Source organism: Diadema setosum, chromosome 5 (genome assembly GCF_964275005.1).
Source record: "Diadema setosum chromosome 5, eeDiaSeto1, whole genome shotgun sequence".
NCBI lineage: Eukaryota > Metazoa > Echinodermata > Echinoidea > Diadematoida > Diadematidae > Diadema > Diadema setosum.
In genome coordinates, this window is record NC_092689.1 from 35,071,893 (window position 1) to 35,090,488 (window position 18,596).

General features: G+C 40.0%; 1 protein-coding gene across 1 annotated transcript in view; it reads right to left on the minus strand.

The window, feature by feature from the left end:
* Positions 1 to 18,596, minus strand: part of LOC140228691 (uncharacterized) — a 147,620-nt gene that overhangs the window by 110,932 nt on the left and 18,092 nt on the right. The window lies entirely within an intron of this gene.

An 18,596-nucleotide genomic window follows, 5' to 3' on the forward strand; every position in this document is an offset into this window, starting at 1 on the left:
CAGCCCGAGTCACTGACATGCACATCTTTGGCTTGGTTTCTTATTATCAGTTCTTGTTTCTATTGATCTCTTTTTCACTCTCTTGGTGCTAGTATTTCTCTAAAGAAAATATGTTAGTTCATGTTGGCTCTGCACAAAAGCAGATAAAAGGTTGGAAATATACACTGATATGTCATGTATTTGGATGCATAGATAACACCATCATGAATACTCACAACAAGAGGTTCCAATGTCATTGTTTTGATTGTTCCATGAATGTAAGTTAGTAACTTAGAAGATCTGAGACCTCTAAAGCAAAGCAGTAACATGCACACTGGTTAGGCAGGGAAAAAAAATGAGGAAAAGAGGGGGGGGGATACAACAATGGCAATTTTTCCACACACACACACACACACACACACACACAAAGTACTGGCTGTGAAGGTCAAACAAAGCTTTTGGCAGTGACCCCCGTGTTTTTAAGTTCGGGCTCTTTGTGTGCAGTGGGTGGTGCATCTGTGCCAAACACATGGGCCAAATTCAGCCTCGCTGCTACTCAACAGTGTCCCTCTTCTGTCAGCCTTCTTACAAAGGATTTGGCACAAAACACTCCAGAGAGCAGCACGGAGGAGGACAGATCTGACTACTATCACTTCTTTCATTCCACTATTAGTAGCTTTTTAAGAAAGTACAATGTATCTCCTCTCAGGACTCCAGATAATGGGCCTGGTAGGAATAATTATGCTTTTATGACATGATAAAAAGGACTATTTGGGTAAACATATTTCCTTTAATCATGCTGAACTGAATAACAATAATGATAAAGATAATAAAACAATTCTTGAAGAGCCCATATCACATTCTAAAAGAAGCCTCTATGCGCTGAAACGATAAGGGCACTACGAAGAAAATGATGGAAAACACGATACAATGAGATGTAGAGAGGTAATGAAAGGTGGAACACTTCACTGTAAAAATACCAACATGTCTATAACATTGACCTTCAAAAAAAATATGAAACATTTTCCTATAAAATATAATGACATGAGTTCCTGGAAAATATATCACCAATACAACAAACACACTGCAACCTAACATGTGAAACCTTAACGTCATACAACTGAAAAACTGATAATGCTTGCATAAATGTTGTCGGCCCATGTAGGGCCTATGTTGTGAGCACTGCCAACATTCCCGTACCAAAATCCGGGAGATTCCATAGAGCAAACAGGGAGATATTTGTGTTACGCAGTCTCATTAATAGGCACATCATACGTATACATTCCAAAGCAGGAGAGTTTTGTATGTACTCTTGACAATAAATGAAGAGCTTTTGAAGTTTTCAGGGAGCCCCCTGCAATCGAAGGGGAATCTTGGCAGCTCTGAATTGTAGAAACAATGATGCAGATCTTGTCATTCACCATGCAAATCGGTACTAACCCGTTGAGGACAGGTCCCGAGTATACTTGGGCAGGTGTCTATGAGAAGTGTGTGTTATAGGAAAATCAGTTGGTCCTCAACAAGTTAATACTTACAACAGAGCTTGGGTATACCATATCCAACCTTGGTAGTACAATGTAACTTATTTATTAATTTGTAATCCATTCATTTATTTAGTATTCTTTACCCAGGGCAGCCTTCAATACACTGTTATTCATGGGGCCCTGCAACAAAATAACAAAGTAACAATTAATTCAACATACACAAAGTAGCAAATGAAGGACATCCTGTTGTACATGGCAATATATACTGTATACGCTATATATTTCGCGTGGGTTTTATTTTCGCGAATTTCGCGAGTCGGGAGCTATACACGAAACTAACAACACACGAAAATATTACCTTCCAAAATGAATCCCTTGCCCTGATGATACGAACATTTCAGTACTAGTATACCATGTCACGGCTTACCGAACAGACCATACTGGCTAAGCTTGTTTACGTACATATACGGTACAAGCTGAAATGTCCACGGTGGTTTTACAGCTGTGAATTTCGCGAATCGCCTTTGAACCGCGAAAATAACAACGTGCGAATAGATAAGTACACATTTGTACAGTTAGACCTCGCAACCGCGAAATTAACAACACGTGAAAATGTCCTCCTAGTAGCAATTCGCGAAAATATCTGTACGCGAAAATTTCAGCTCCTACAGTAGCATGTCCACGTCTAACTACTAACTAGTATACACAGCCCAGTCGGTGTAAGTAGCATTCACACAGCACAGCGTATTAACAGCGTCTGGGGTGGTCGGGCTAGTCCACGTCTACTTACGAATACCGTATAGCCAATGCATTATCGCAACCCCTCATACCACTCGTCAGAAATCTAGCGCGATGGACTTAACCACTTCAAAAATGTTGAAATCTAACTTACTAGTTCGCAGAGTTTGGTAAGTTTTTTTCATGTAGTATATAACTAGTATCATTCCTATTTGCTAGTAAGTTGAAAATTCATACTTTCTTTGCCACTTCATATTTTCTCTGGTCCCCCAATCACGAATTTAACCACTCGCGAAAATGTGTGACAGCGGCAATTCGCAAAAACTTACGTACGCGAAAATTATAGCGTATACAGTAAACTATGGCAATACTGTGTGTAAATAGTATGAAATATTTTTCTTTGAAAGCAATAATGCACAAATTCATTACATTATTTGAAATGGGATGATACCCTTCACACATAGGGATACCAAGTTTACCTATTTCTACTCCAAGAGAATCTGATGTATGCTCTTACTAATGTTTGAAGGGAGGTAGCATTTTGGACTTAAAGTGGGTACATTGTACCCGATTCCAGCTCGTGGGCATTCCCACAAGGCAAGGGCAGTCATGGAATCATATTTAAGCCACCAGTTGCGATACCCTTACTTTTAAACCATGCACAAACTATGGCCTATTGGCAAAATCTCTTGCCAAAGTTACCCTGACCCCTGCCAGATCACAATAAAACAAACAAACAGTACCAGTACTAACATACTCAATTGACATCTACAAAAGCAAGTTGTTCTTAATATAGGCCTACAGTAGATACAGAAAAATAGAGAAAATGAAGAAAATACAGGTGCACATCTATTTCAAAAATATTCACAGACCTGTTGTTTTTTCTAAAGATTTTATTGAAAAAAAGGTTGTATTATAGTCAAAATATACTTGTATGGAAAAAATCTGCAAGATTTCTTGCTGTCCGTGTAGAAGCATGCTTAAGAAGATAACTCCTGCTTTGTTTTGTTCTTTCTGGTTTTGTTCTGTTTTGTATTTGGCAACCAGTGTGCACTATGTGCTGATTAAATTGATCCCCAATGACTTCACAGCCACATACAGTAGCCTACAGGTATGAACACAAACTTTAACAGAAAGTGACACAGAACTAATTGCAAAATGTGGATACATGATTTTTGTGTGGTATTAGTATACAGTGCCATTTGGGATATAATTCACACTGTGGCTACATGCAACTGAATTCTTCATTTTTTCATCATCAAATGAAAAAAAAAAAATCAGAGATTCCTACTCTAAAAAATGAAGAAAAAGAAAGATTTTTCACATGTATCTAGGAAAATGCAAGTAGGATGCAATGTTTGAAATAGCTTTGTAGCAAAGTAAATGATTCCTTCTTTCTTTCATATAGCTCTAGCATACATGACAATTGCATAATTTCTTTGAAACAATTCAAAATTAGCATTGACTCTTTCGATGGCCTTTACTTGACAGGATGTGTCAATGTCTGTCTTCCCTTTTTTTTCCCCTGTTGGTAGTGCTAAACACACACACGTACATGTACGGGTCTGTTACAAGTATTGTGGCATTTGAGCCCCCCACAACGACTTCCTTATTGGGTAACTTGTCATCAGTCGGGCTTGTTGGTCCCAGGATTTGGATTGTTATTACTGGTGGTCACGTTTGTGGGAGATGTTTATCACGACAGAGGGTAATTTGCTCTGAACAAATACTTCCTCATCCTTCCACTAGAAATCCGCGATGGTTCACAGAAGTGTGATGTAAGTATAGCTTTGACTTAGGTTTCCTCTCTCTTTAAAAAACAAAACAAAACAACAACAACAACAATAACAAAGAAAGGGGAATATCAAGTCTAAAACAAAGTGAACGACAAGAGTTGTGATTATTCTAATAATCTTTGTACCCATGGTATATGAAGCCACGTGCACACGAAACCTCAATGCTGGACAAGATAACTTCCATGGCTTTGAAAATGCTCAGAACACCAGTAGGGTTGCCAGATTATGCAAGCTGAGGGGTGAAGACAAAAAGTATTTTGCAACATCCTGTCCCAGTATGAATTCCTTCACATTTAGTCCCTGAGGATGGCAAAGGCATGCCCAGTGCTATCATACACAGGACTTACTGTTAAAAAAAAAAAAAAAGAAAAAAAGAAAAGAACTTGAGTCAGAAGCATTTTGTTTATCGGGTATAGAGTCATTTTACAGGTAAGTGATTTAACAAGTTCTTAACATCAGAGCAATCCAACACTCCCCGCATTCACATTGGTCCCCGCGATGCGGGGAAAGTCCCACGCCGCGGGACTTTCTCCTCCAAAACCATAATGTGAACACTCACTGGGACTTGTCCCCTCATCCCCGCGAAGCAAGTCGGGTACGGGGACAAAATTTGGAGGGGAGAATGACCTTGGGGCGCAATTGATAGCGTCCAGCTGTGGTCATCAAATGTGCGCATGCTCAGTAGGCGTGTCTTCATCAGCCCGAAGTTTAAACTAGCGGGACATTTTGCGGTCTTAGAAAATAGCCCAATAGAGCGAATGTGCGTCTTCATCAGCTCGAACAGCCTACTTCGGGAAATTAGTCCGAAAAATTGACGCATGCGCACTTTGCATCATTACTCTGCCTAGCTCGCTGTTCGAAAGTGGATTTCCCGCTCAAAATCTCCTACAACACCGTATGTACGATACTACAACCAGGGGGGTGAGCAGTGCAGCAAATTCTCCTCAAAGGGATATTAATAACGCTACTCTTCTGTCCAGTGACACATCTTATATGAAATGAACGAATTGCAATGTTTAAACAAATCCAAAATACACACAATCTGCAAGAATCTTTAGCTAGGGTAGAGTGGACCAGAAGAAGAAGTATACAAAAAACAGCTAGCCTGCACGGAATCACCTCCCTGGTTTTAAAGATGTCAACAACAGCAGGCCTAGTACACACATGTGATCCTTGAATACGCCACGAGTGTATGCACTATACACAATCACTATAGCTTGTACATGCGCTTTCAATAGCCAGCTGGCTAACCAGAAACGTGGAGGGATCGAGAAAATTTCGGGCTGATGGAGACGCACCCGAAATAGCGCGCAATTTCACGAACTAGACCAAGATTTCGGGGGAAATTTTCCCGATCAAATAGCGCGCTATTTGCGTCTTCACTACACAGATAGCGCACTATCTTGACATCGGATTAGTTTGGTAACCGCAGGATAGCGCGCTATTTTGAAACTTCGGGCTGATGAAGACACGCCTAATGCCTGGATTCAAGTGGCAGAGCTCGTTCCAAGTCCCCAAATGCCCCCACAGCTCGGGGACAGATGAGATACCAATGTGAACGGTCAGTTGTAGAAAAGATAAGATCTCTTGTGGCTGTCCCCGTGTTGTGGGGACCAATGTGAACGTGGGGACTGATGCCAGTTTACAGCTGTAGACTGTTTTGTCATTTGAATTTCTGCAACTAGCAAACATTTGTCTTAATTTCTTATCTCATGATGCAATGGCCACACTAGCAAAACTTCTGCGAAGTTTAACTTCAACTTCTCAAAATTTTGCCAGTGTGATTGCAATCTTCAAAACAATCCTTGTGCACTTCTTGCAAAAACTTCCCACTGAAACTTTAGGGAAATTTCCGAAACTTGTGCAAATCTTCTCAAAGTTTGTACAGTCTGAACATACACAGCTGAAACTTTATGAAGTATGTCGCACAATTAGTCTAATTTCTGCTTGCGGTGCCTCCGAAGTGCACGATCCTTGGGATGCACATTGTATGTGTCTGCATCGTTTACATTAACATCATCAGCTGCCAGATAATGCGAACTTTCTTCTTTGATGCGCATGCACACAAGTGACTTAAACTTCGAGAACTAAAACTCTGAGAAGTTTGCCTGTCAATCTGAACGGACGAGCAAACTTCGCAAAGTGTTCTTGAAGTTTTAAAATTTTACCAGTGTGACCGCAGCCATTGTTTCTGTTACCACTTTCACTCAGAACAACTCTTTGAAGTTCTCCTTCAACGAGGGTAATGCAGGTGTATTTGGTGTAGTGATGTGAAGAAACTCAATCTTGACATTCCAAATGTTGTTCAGTGCACAAGCAGTTTTTTTTTTTCACAATGAAGCGCTAGCATGGACTGGTTTCCTCCCTATTCCTTTATTTTTTTTTTTTTTTAATTTAAACATCGTCCAACACAGCTGAACAAAACTTACTATGGATAGACCCCGAATCAATTCCAGAAAGATTCACCAAGAAAGAGGAATACTCTACAACAGGCACCAGTAAAAGCATGCATATGGCTTGACAGGGATTCCCTCATTATTAGCAGAGAGACTAACTTAATGCCTGTCTGGAGACTAGGCTAACAAGGAATGATTATCTGTAGAGATGGGCCAAAGTTTCTTGGTTCTTTTGAGTTAATATTTCTCCTTCCTATTACTCTCCTCTGGCACTTAAAAATCCATATCAGAACTCCATAGATCCACTGAATTCTACACACACACACACACACACACACACACACACACACACAAACACACAGAAAAAGCTGATGATCAGAATGGTAGAAGTTCTACTGAGATGGGACTTAAATACAGAAAGAATGTAATGGAAGTTCTCATGCTTTTACTTAAAGTTTTGGATTTTTCCAATGAGTTCACCATATTGGCTATAGTTAAACATACACTATCAGCTCACGAAGACTCTCCCACTGGTACAAATATGTGCACAAAACACATGTTGAAAAAATAATGCATTTGGTCAATTATTATCATCTACACTCCTTTCCCCAAAATGCCACGTTGCTATTAGAATATATTGAAATACAGAAAAAAGAAATGGGCAAACAAATGTTTTTCTATATAATTTAATGTCTGGAGAGGAAGTTTAATACATGTACAATATTTGTAGGTAAATGGAAGACTTATGAGGCCTCAACATTATTATCTCTGCTCTCTTCAATATACCATAAAATGTATACTAATTATAGACACATCAAAATCGTTATAGTACATGTAGGTCATTTGGTAATGTCTCTTGCATCACACTTTCTTGTTGCTTTTGCAAAAATAACTACAGAACTTGGGCTCCTCTTTCGCTAACTTTAATTCACTTCCTCTATCACAGAGAATGCATGAGAATGTAATGTCCTTGACAAATTGTAATCCTAGCCTTCCAGGAAATTATCTCAGGAATCTTAAACATAGGCACTTTATCTTTTGTTTTGTCTTCTAAGTACAATACAATGACAGTCATATTTACACGACCATAAGAGCTTTTAAAAATGTCCACTGGATGATGTGTTAGCAGACTTATGTCTTGTGTTGCAGTGGTTAACTTTTTTCAACATTGTACATGCCATTATATACAATGTATTTTGCAAGATTTTTATTTTTGCTTTATATTTTGCAAGTCTGATGCTATTCTCTAATGTAAGAACATGCAATAAACATTGACTCTGATCCCAACATGAACGGGACATGCACACTTCCTGTACGTGTCCAACTGGTGCGCAGTACACAGTAGCGGTACATGAACAAGGTGCGTGATAATACTGTATTCCACTAGTATCGTAAAGGCGAATTTAATCACTTGCGATATTGTTGGGAAGTCCCAATTCGTGAAAAATTAGAATAATATACAATATGTACTGTATGGCGTAAACAGTATCCGTTTATCATCATCCCCCCCCCCCTCCCAAGAAAAAAACAAACAAACAAACACAAACACATTTCAACAGTCATGCCCTTACATTCTTCTCTCACAGCTAAAAAAGATTTTGAGGTAATTGCTATGTCAGAACTGGTCACCAATTGGACAAATGTGGTGAAGGTGGTGCATGAATACTTTGCGTGGGGAATGCCAGTCAATACTGTCGTGATTTGTTCTCACGTGGTACTCATTTTCACACACACGTCGATATGTTCAAAAGAAGTGACACTGCTTGAAGCATTTGTTACCCAATGCATTTACCTCTGTCAAATTTTGTAATCTTTCTCTTATTGATGTCACAAATGAATTTGTGGTAAACAGTGAACATTGCTGATTTCACATTGCCTTCATTCCACAATAATGGAGGCTAATGACCCGACCTCTCAAAATTTGTACAGCACCTCTTATGCAGCACATCATGGAGGACATTTTAATATGCTCTGCTAACTCAGAAATTTTCTCTCCCTCACACTGTTTGGTGCCCGTGGTGATTGTTATTTTTGCTTTTGTTTTTACCTACAGTATGCCCGTCTTCATCAGCCCGAAGTTTTCAAAATAATGCGCTATTTTGCGGTTATAATACTAGCCCGATGTCAAAATAGTGCGCTATTTGTGTGGTGAAGACGCAAATAGCGTGCTATTTGATTGGGAAAATTTTACCCAAAATCTTGGGCTAGTTTGTGAACTAGCGCGCTAATTCGGGAAATAGCATGCTAATTCGTTTGCATCTCCATCAGCCCGAAAATTTCTTGATCCCACCATACATTACGGGGAAGCACTGGCTGATGCAAGCAACAGATTACAAACTGTACCCTTCATTTTGCTTCCCGGCGAAGGCCCCGTCTACTTAAATCACGGATACAGTGTTCCGTAAACTGTCAACGTTGATACCATTTGCACACTAATGTAGGTCAACAGAAGGGTAGAAAATAGACCTGAAAGCTCATTACATGTATTGTGTACATGATCGAGCGACGAACGTGAGTCGATCGAGCTTGTTAATGAAGTACTATTCTGATACCTACTGTACCGAAACATGCGTCCGTACCAGTCTGTTGTGTATCGTACATCCAGTAATACGGGAGATTTGCACAGGGAAATCCACTTTCGAACTAAAGAATGATGCAACGCGCATACATCAAATTTCGGGCTAATTTCCCTAAGCGGGCTGTTTCGAGCTGATGAAGACGCACATTCGCAATATCGGGCTATTTTCCCAGACCGCAAAATATCCCGCTAGTTTGAACTTCAGGCTGATGAAGACACACCTAGTGATTCACTGATACTCATTCAACAGCAAATGCATTTTTCACACACATAAAAAAAAAAAACCAACTGTAAACCTGTGAGGTACAAGCCTTGCATGACAGTGTTGGCATGATGCTGCATCTTCATTTCACATGGTGTAGTACCTAGGGACATACAATGTACGCTGTCAATTCAGACTATAATTACAGAGACATTGTAATCATGACAGATAGCTAATACCCTGATATTGTGTTATCACAGGGGTACGAGTACGTTCCTACATTCATTTCTCGGCATGCAGCCAACAACCTGGCTACAAGAGCAGTCTGGACGGGAGGCACTCCCCGAGGCTGACAAAAGCCTTTGATTAGGGTCATCCTTGTCACCGCTACATACAGCGCAATTTGATATTGGGCACTGAAGAATGTGGGGCAAACATTTTTTAGCGGAGTGGGACCTCTTTAAACATTTCCCTAAACACATTGCGAGCAAAGGGCATGGCGATGAAAATTGGATGTAGGTCTGCTCCAGAGGAAGGTGACTATTGTAGGGCAGCTCCATCTTTCTGTCGCATTTCCTCTCATTAGACTTGACACACAGTGTACAGCCCATTCAAGCTTTAAGAGAATGAGGCGACGGGGAAAGGGGGAAGGGGGAAAGGGATGGGGGAGGGAGAGAGGGAGGGGTAGGCCATCAGATGATATTTCCTATAAACTTGTAGTATGCATAACAGCAGAAGCCGACAGATGTCCACAAGGTGAAAGTCGCTCCACACACTGAAAAGAGGAGTAACAAATCATCGTGAAGGGGACGGCGGAGGCATAAAAATGCTGCTAGGCACTGAGGGCATGATGGCGGTATGTCCGCTGATATATCTCCACACAGCTAGCCATATCCCTCCCCCCTACCCCCCCCCCCTTCTCCCCACAAGCGACAGCACCAATGATCTGTATCATGGGGATACAGTCTCCCTTCGCACAATTGGCCTCAGCTGGCAACACTAGCCGGGCCATTAACTCGATTTATCTTCGGATCAAGTGTGTCCACATTGAATTAGGGTTATCAAGTGAAGACACTGCCTTAACGATCTGCCATGATTTATCTCGGGCACAACCATTATGTTTCTTGAGGAATGAAAACACTGGATTGCACTGCTGCAGCAAGGGAATGTCACATCTATACATACTTCATGTAAAGTTTGGTAAATGTCACACATTCACTTTTGGTTATTTATATGCATGGAGGTAACAAACACAGTGTTACCTCCAGAGAATGCAAAGCACATAGTACACATGTACCAACAATGATATTCACTTATCACCATTTCTGATAGTAAGGCAAGGAGAGTACAGATTGGACTGACAACTTGTCAGAAATAAGGTAAACTGGAATAATGTGCAGTGACATTCATATACTTCTAATTCAATACAGCTGCCGACAAAAAGGAGGATGTATTTGCGCACACACTGTGAAACCAGCAAAAAAAAAAAAAAATCATACACACAGGTGACTTCGTGTTTTGCTGTCTTTGGTAAGTGACACAATAGAATGCAAGGTTACACGAATTTGGCAACTCCCCTAGTCTTCTTCTACAGAGAGAGGGGGCAGATGGGAGTTAGGTATGGCATTGTTGGAGAAGGAATCGGAGCAGGCGAAGAAAACAGGACGGGGAGGCCAGCAGTATTCCAGCTTGGTAAATCCCATCTCACTTATGTCAGCACCACGATGAGAGGGCAACTGATTGAGGGGGAGAGGAGAGTGTTCCTCCCCTCTTGCTGGGTTAGGCCGCTGACCCCAGAGTGGCAGAATGCTACCCCCTGCTGATTGGAGGGGTCACCACGGTAACGCGATATCATGGCATAATAGGATGTCACTGCACCATTAGAGTAAACAGTGTGTCTTGCTGAGGTTCCACAAATTGTCCCTCTGCATGTTGTTCAAGTTTAACCTTCCCTGTATTTGTGCCACTGTGTATTTATGTGCGGTAGGTATGATGGGATGCAGGCTGGCAAGATTTAGAGAGTGCAGTTCCAGGAGGACGTGTGAGAAGAGGCGAGCATGCCCTTTGTGATTAACCTCATGTTTCATCAACAACTTAAACAACTTATGTACTGGTGTGTGCAAATCACACCACAAGTAATACTGAGTAGTTAGTTTAGTCATTCTCGTGGTGTTTAACTTTTGTTATTAATCTGTGTCAGCAATATGTTTAGTTACAATATCACCAGGATATTAGGAGCTGTTCCTGAAAGAGTTAAATCAGCTAGTGAAACTTTCAACCAATCCATGAAGAAGGGTTGTGACATTTATATTCACTATACAGCTACTGTACATGTATACCATGAAGATGGATGCACGCTACAATGTACTTTCTGTTTATACTGCAATGGTATGACCATCAACAAACCTCGACTTTAATGTGTACAACAGTTGTTGTTGTTTTTTCTGTAAGGGACATATTTAAATTTTCTGTGGTTCTAGTTTCATAATCTGCATATCATCTGAAGTTTTCTCTCAAATATGATTAAATAACCTGATATTTGTAATAACGAACTGAGATTAACAAGTGCACCAAGAGAGTTAATTACATTAATTTACAGTAAGAAAAGGATATAAAAATATGTGCTATTGTTACATTTGGTTAACCATGATTACTGGCAATTTAGGAAATGGGATTTTGGTTTACCATAATTGAAGGAAGTTAGAGGAGATGGGATTTTCATTTGAAGTCAAAAATATGATGATCTATTCCAACCACTGCATATTTATCAAACCAAGGATGAAAATGATCAGGACACTGAAAATACGCAATGCGGCAATTACACTATTTAAAACAAATTTGCCCGTAAGTGCAATGCTTTCTATGCAGTCTGAAACACACATTTTCACCTGACCTTGCACTATGTGAAAGTACTATTCAAGCCATTTTAATGGTTCTTTTTTTTCAGCATGCTTTCAAAAATGACACTGACTACCATACATCTGCACTATAGGCTAAGCATTGCAAAGTGCAATCTTTACACCCAAATTCAATTTCCTATCCAGTGACTGATCAAGACATTTCAAAAATAGTATCAGTTTTAGCTGATGTCTACTTTGACATCTAAAATGAAAAGCAGTTTTATAGAATCCCCATAATCATACATAGCTGTAGGGAAATCTGCTATGATGAAAGATTTGTTCTTCTCCTGTCAATGACCACAAAAGACACCTTCCAAATGAAGGTGAGAACTTTTGATGTGCACCATTTTATGTTTCTGTTGATATCCGGCTGTACTGTATTCTTGATTAAAGTCATGCCATATTCAATACACCTTTGTCATCAAAATCCTCATCAAATAAACATACTAACCAATGTGACAGCTGCTGCTGCTGCTAAACTGTGTACTACAGCTACTACAATCATCAAGACTTCTTCATTCATTGTACAATTCTCTCTTCATTGTCAACATCATTATCATTTGTCCAACATGGGCCTACATTTTGGCAGCATTCCTGAATACGTGCCTAATGTGACTTGTGTGTCTCTCAACCGTCCCCAGGCATGTTGCAAAAAGGCTTCTGTATAATGTGCTGTGGCTCTCTTTCAGTAAACCATGTTTCACAGATTTGAACACAGGAGTCTCCAGATCTCCTGGATGAATCATCCTAGACTCATTTACATGCCAGCATGTTGACAGTGCTTGTGCTCACATACCAGACTGTATGTATGCGTCAATTTGGAAGGGGGGGGGGTGAAATCACAATTCAGAAAACATCGCCAGCAGCTGCCTTTGAAACAAAGCCACAATTTTCTTTTCTACAGTGCATGAATTCTTTGATACAATGAAAATGCTGACAATCTCCTACGATGTAGCATTCTGTGGATTTAGATCAAAGGTTGCCAACAAATGTGTAGGCCCCTATACATACACCCAAGCTTCTGTCTGTCCAGAACATTCAACCACTAAAAACAGATGCTGCTTCCCAACTACAGTCTGTACTTGATGCATTCAAATTCAAATCTTTGCGTCAAGCACACAAAAATGAGCACAATAATGCATCCATGGCATTGTACAATCAAACCACTATCTATGGAATGGATACAAATGCTGCAGTTGATTTACTGAAGAAATTGATGCCTTACTGCACATGATTTTACCAGTCAATACACCTCATGGTAAAGACTACTGACAGACAGAGCTCTCTTTGATGAAGATGGCAAAAACAACAATCACATCATTCAGGTCTTCCTGAAAGTAACAAGGTCACGATTCTGCAACCATGACCATCAGAAAGATCAGTGAGTGGACAGACACAATTTGATAGCAATGTTGGCGCATCGCACCTACTATATAATATCTCCTACATGTATAAATCTAAGACAGTTAGTGTATCAGAATGCTGCCAAGATTGTCAAGAAATTTCCCAACATTCGGGTGTCCTAAAATGTATATCTGCAGACTGATATATCAAACATTAAACTTTAAAAGAGTCCAATGAAGCATGAGGATGAAGAAGACTTCAAATACACTAATCAACTCCAGATTATGTGCACCTGATGCTGCGCTAAAAACAAACAAACAAGCAAGTGTGGCTACACAGACCACTGACATCATGGGATTTTCAGATGACATGTTGCATGTGTGTCCTTTGCTTTAATTACCATCTTTTCATAAAACTCTGTAAGTGTGAAATGCCAAATTTCCTCCATAGAAAAGAGAACAATGTTAAACAAACTTTGTGCCAATACTCATCACAGAATGTCTGCTCAATTGTCCATTGAAGTTCTAGGTTAAGCAGTTTGTTTACATTTGTGGGATACTGTACTGTATTTGCAATAGCGCAATCTAGAATGTTTCTTGTACACTTAATTGTGTCACATAAAAAAGGGTGATGTTTATTTCTCACTCTACCTAGTACATAGGTGGTATATGTCAAACTTTTTTCTCCAATAACAGGGGAAAACTGCAAAATTATGATTTCATGTGTATCTGAACACACTTATAGTTTAGACAAAAAGAGAAAGGTGAAATCAAGAATGACTGAAGGATACAAGTACATTTATTTACATCTGATTTGGCAAAGATGCTTAGAGAAGTGGTCACGACATAAAAGGTGCACTGGAGCTTCAACTGCATTTGCAAGCAGTAAATGGGGGAGAAAAAATGCACTTGCCATTATTTCCCCCGGAGATATAGTGCTTTGCAACATACTGGCTTCAGGAAGCCTTGCATGCAAAGAATGCAAAGCCAAACTAACTCGCCGGGCTTTCTCGGCGAAGAATGCAATGCATACGGCGAAGATGACTGCAGGGGAGGAAAGCAATAGAGTACACAGATCAACCGCAGCCATTGAGTCAAGTCATTAGCATTTTCATATCGACGCTAACCGTAGGACACTGCGCACACACACACAAGCATCTCGGCTTCGCACACAGACACACACTCACACTTGCTCCCTCTCTTCTTCCTCCCAATTTTGTTTTTCCCTCCCCCTTACTTTCTTTCATTCTCCTCCTCCTCTCTCCCTCTCTCTGCCTCACACACACACACACACACACACACACATACATACATACATACACATATATACATACACATATACACACAGACCTACACATACACAATCACACACACACACACACACTGCACGGAGGGAGAACTCGTTCACTTCGGATGACAGATTCAACACCGCGAGGGATGAGGAGCCGAGCGCTCATCCCACGCACTGGCTCGAGTCCCCACAGAGGAGGATGCCAATAATGCCCAATTGAGCATGCCAAATGTCTGGCATCATGAACAGCCCAAACGAGATGCTAGCACTAATCCACACCATCCCATCAGAGCGAAAGTGTCGCGTTAACAGCCAGCGCCTCTTTTCATTCCAGCACTCGCTCGGCATAAATTGTGAGGCATCCGCGACACGACAGGAAGTCCGCAGACTATTCTCCCGCAGACACAGGAGCTCCTGGAGAAAATATGATTACACATCCTCCCATGCCCCTCAAACAGCAGGAAGTTTGCATTTGAACCCTCTAGAATATCAACATGACTCCTCCATTTTACTGGTGGGCTACTGATAGTAGAGTGGAAGAGACCAGGCATTCATGCATTTTGAGAGTGAGCACTAATTAAATCATCACCTAGAAACAATCCTGTTAGGACATCACTCAAGTACATATAACCCAGTTACTGTTAAAAATGTTAGATTAGATGATTTTGTTGTTCTTCACATTGTGAGAAACAAAATGTCAAATAATTAAAATAAAAGATCATTTTAATTATCACACAAAATACCAACTTGCATATCATGACATTATCAACTTGCCATTTTAAATGACTTAACTTCCTATTATTGTACCAATTATCTACAGTAATAATAAAAATTTTTGCTCTATTAAGCCACTTGTGTTCCGATTTCAAATTTTCTCCCTTCTGATGCAACCAGAAAATCAGAGATGTAGCATACATACTCACGAATACATTATACAGAATGTATTTAAGCCTTTGCCTATTAATAGTATGGACTGTGTAAGGGCGGCAGTGCAACACAGCATTACTCCACAATTAGCAAGCGCAACATAGCAGATCTAATCAAGTGCAAGCTACAGCGATCCCTTCTTCGTTTCCATGAGGTTGTGGTTAATCTCATCAGCATCCCGAAGCTGCCCCCAGGTAATGGGGGAATGATGGATGCTGGGATTTTATCTCCTCATCAACTCCATACCAAACTCATCCCCTTCTCTTATCCACACACTGATGCAGTATTCATCTGACCTTACTTTTTCTTTCTCTCTCTTTCTCTGTCTCATCTTTTTATTTTGAGCTCGACTCATAAAAATGAAACACCCGCGTGAAATAAGTGTCTTTGATATCATATATGATGATATATTAATAATAATGTCTTATTCACCCATGGTAGCCTCTTCAATGTTAGCACTGTTTTCCCAGTGGACCCTGCCAGTATCAACCCCAGCATTGCCAGGTATCCAATTTTATTAGTTGCATAAAAGTAGCTTTGCATACAAAATGACATCATCTTTTCAAAACAGATGAAACCTTGTGAGTTTTATCGTCAAAATGAATTATTGCATAATATCTAGACATGATAAAGATGATATTTTGTAGAATATCGTTGATAAAAAACAAAAAACAAAAACAAAAACAAAAACAAAAACAAAACAAAACATACAAGATCAGAATAAGCAGTTCTGCCAGATCATGGCCACATAAAGTGCAATCCCATTATAGCCTTGACTGAATTAGTTCCATTACTAGCCTACTTTCAAAACATGAACCCAAGACCCTCCATTCAAGTCCGGCCTTGATGAGATTTGGTCTTTCTCCTCAGTCCATACTTCACTTGCCATACTTTTACCTAGTATAAAGATCAATGCACTTTCATAAATAACGCACAATTTATACCGTAAAACGAGGAATGTTCGCGAGCATTTTAATTTTGCGAGAGCCAAGATTTATAAAATGCACGCGAAAGTTCTTGTCTATATGCACTGAATGTCAGAGGCAACTGGCGAAAATTTCATGCGGCGAAAAAGGTCATCAGCTTCAATTGTTTTACAGTATTCTATATGACAGACAAATATAGGATTAGTCATCAGAATGATGATCCCTGATTGTCAAAGGACTGCGCATCACAAAATTACAGCAATTATTTCCTGACCTATTTGATTCAAAGAAAATCCTACGATGTAAACCTTGACCTCTCCCCCTTACCTTGTTCAAAGTTGCTACAAATCGTCTGCATACGGAATGACCTTTGGCCTAAAATCTTCTTGAATTTTCTCCACAAATTTAATGAGTGAATTGCCCTCTCTGACTTCACTCTCATAACAACTTGATAAAGATTTGATTGATTCAGATTTCAAGTTATCACATCACCATGAAAATGAGACCCAGACAGACAAACTTCCCCTGGAATAAACAGACAAGCCTAACAAAAGATGCAGAAAACAACTTTGGTGTATAAACAATAAGCAATTACTTGTTATGCATCTTTTAGTTCCAGTGATACATTTCTCAGGAAAGTGCCGATTCACATCAATATGTTTAACACTTCATGTCTGGACACATTTATAACTACCAAACTATTGTTTGGAAGGGGGGAACACAAAAGTGATACAATTTGTGTATTTGGACCCAATTTCACTGCTAGCACATTTTCAATTCTCCTCTAAAGTTGCAATGAATACATTTTACAATTCACTTCTCTCTCCTATCTCCATGATTTTCCAACATTCAACTCCTCCCTATTCCTCTTCCCTTCTATTTCATCTTTCCCCTTCTAACAATGTCCAAACATCTTACTTGATTCTCACTCTATTCTTCCTTACCACTCTCTCTGTTCCTTTCTCTACCGTCTCCACTAGTGCAACTTCAACTTCTAGCCCATTACTGTCCCCCACTCTTCACTTTTTGCCCTCCTTACAATCCCCATATGTCGCTTCCCTCTTCAATTCTCCTCTTTCTAGGCTCTTCTACCAAACAACGATCCGGTTAAAGACTACATACACATGGTGTCACCGCAAATCTTTCTCATTCATTTACTTCACCATGCAAACCGTCAAACAACACATTTTACAATATTACAAAATGACCAAAACATTCTCATCAGATGGCCTGCTGGCCCACTATCAAAAGGTAACCCAAAATCAGATGAAAAACTGGTGAATTTGCATATAATAAAATATATTCATTTTTTTTCTTTGACACTCCGCAACAAATGCGACATACAGTGTACACGATATGCAGGACCTACGCTTTACTTTTGTATCACACTTGAGCTTGTATACCCCCATCACTCAACACTGATATCATCACCAGCAATATGCATGCCTACACAGAGCCTTCCCTGCACCTCAGAGATCCTGAAGTTTTGACATTCACAGGAAAGTCTGATGGCATATGTGACATCCGATAACATTACCTGACATTTTTACTTTCCCCACAGGAAAAGCCCTCTTCTCGATGAAGTCATTAGCATACAGGATGAAGTTACGTCTACTCACGTCATAACTTCATTCAGTGAAAAATGGCTTGTGAGCTTTATTGGTCTGAGTCTACTGTACAATTGTCCATACAGGCTCTTTGTCAATGAAATATTTTGTTGCTGTTGTTGCAACTGGTTGGACAAGGTTTGATCTCCTTCAAAAATGTTTCAAGACCCAATACATTTCGGCAGTAAGCACCAGATGATAAACATCCGAACAGGCGTACAGGGATCCTTGTGTGACTGAAAATAGCTAAGCACACAGTTAAGTAAAAAACAGAACAAAAACAAAACCCCCCAAACCAGATGAGAATGAAGACACTGTTGGACATTGGTGGCTCAATTGCGATTGAAAACACTGCAGCATACTAAAGTATGAAAAAATTTACTTTCACTCTCATAAGTGAAAAAAATATGACTGTGCTTTTATACTGTT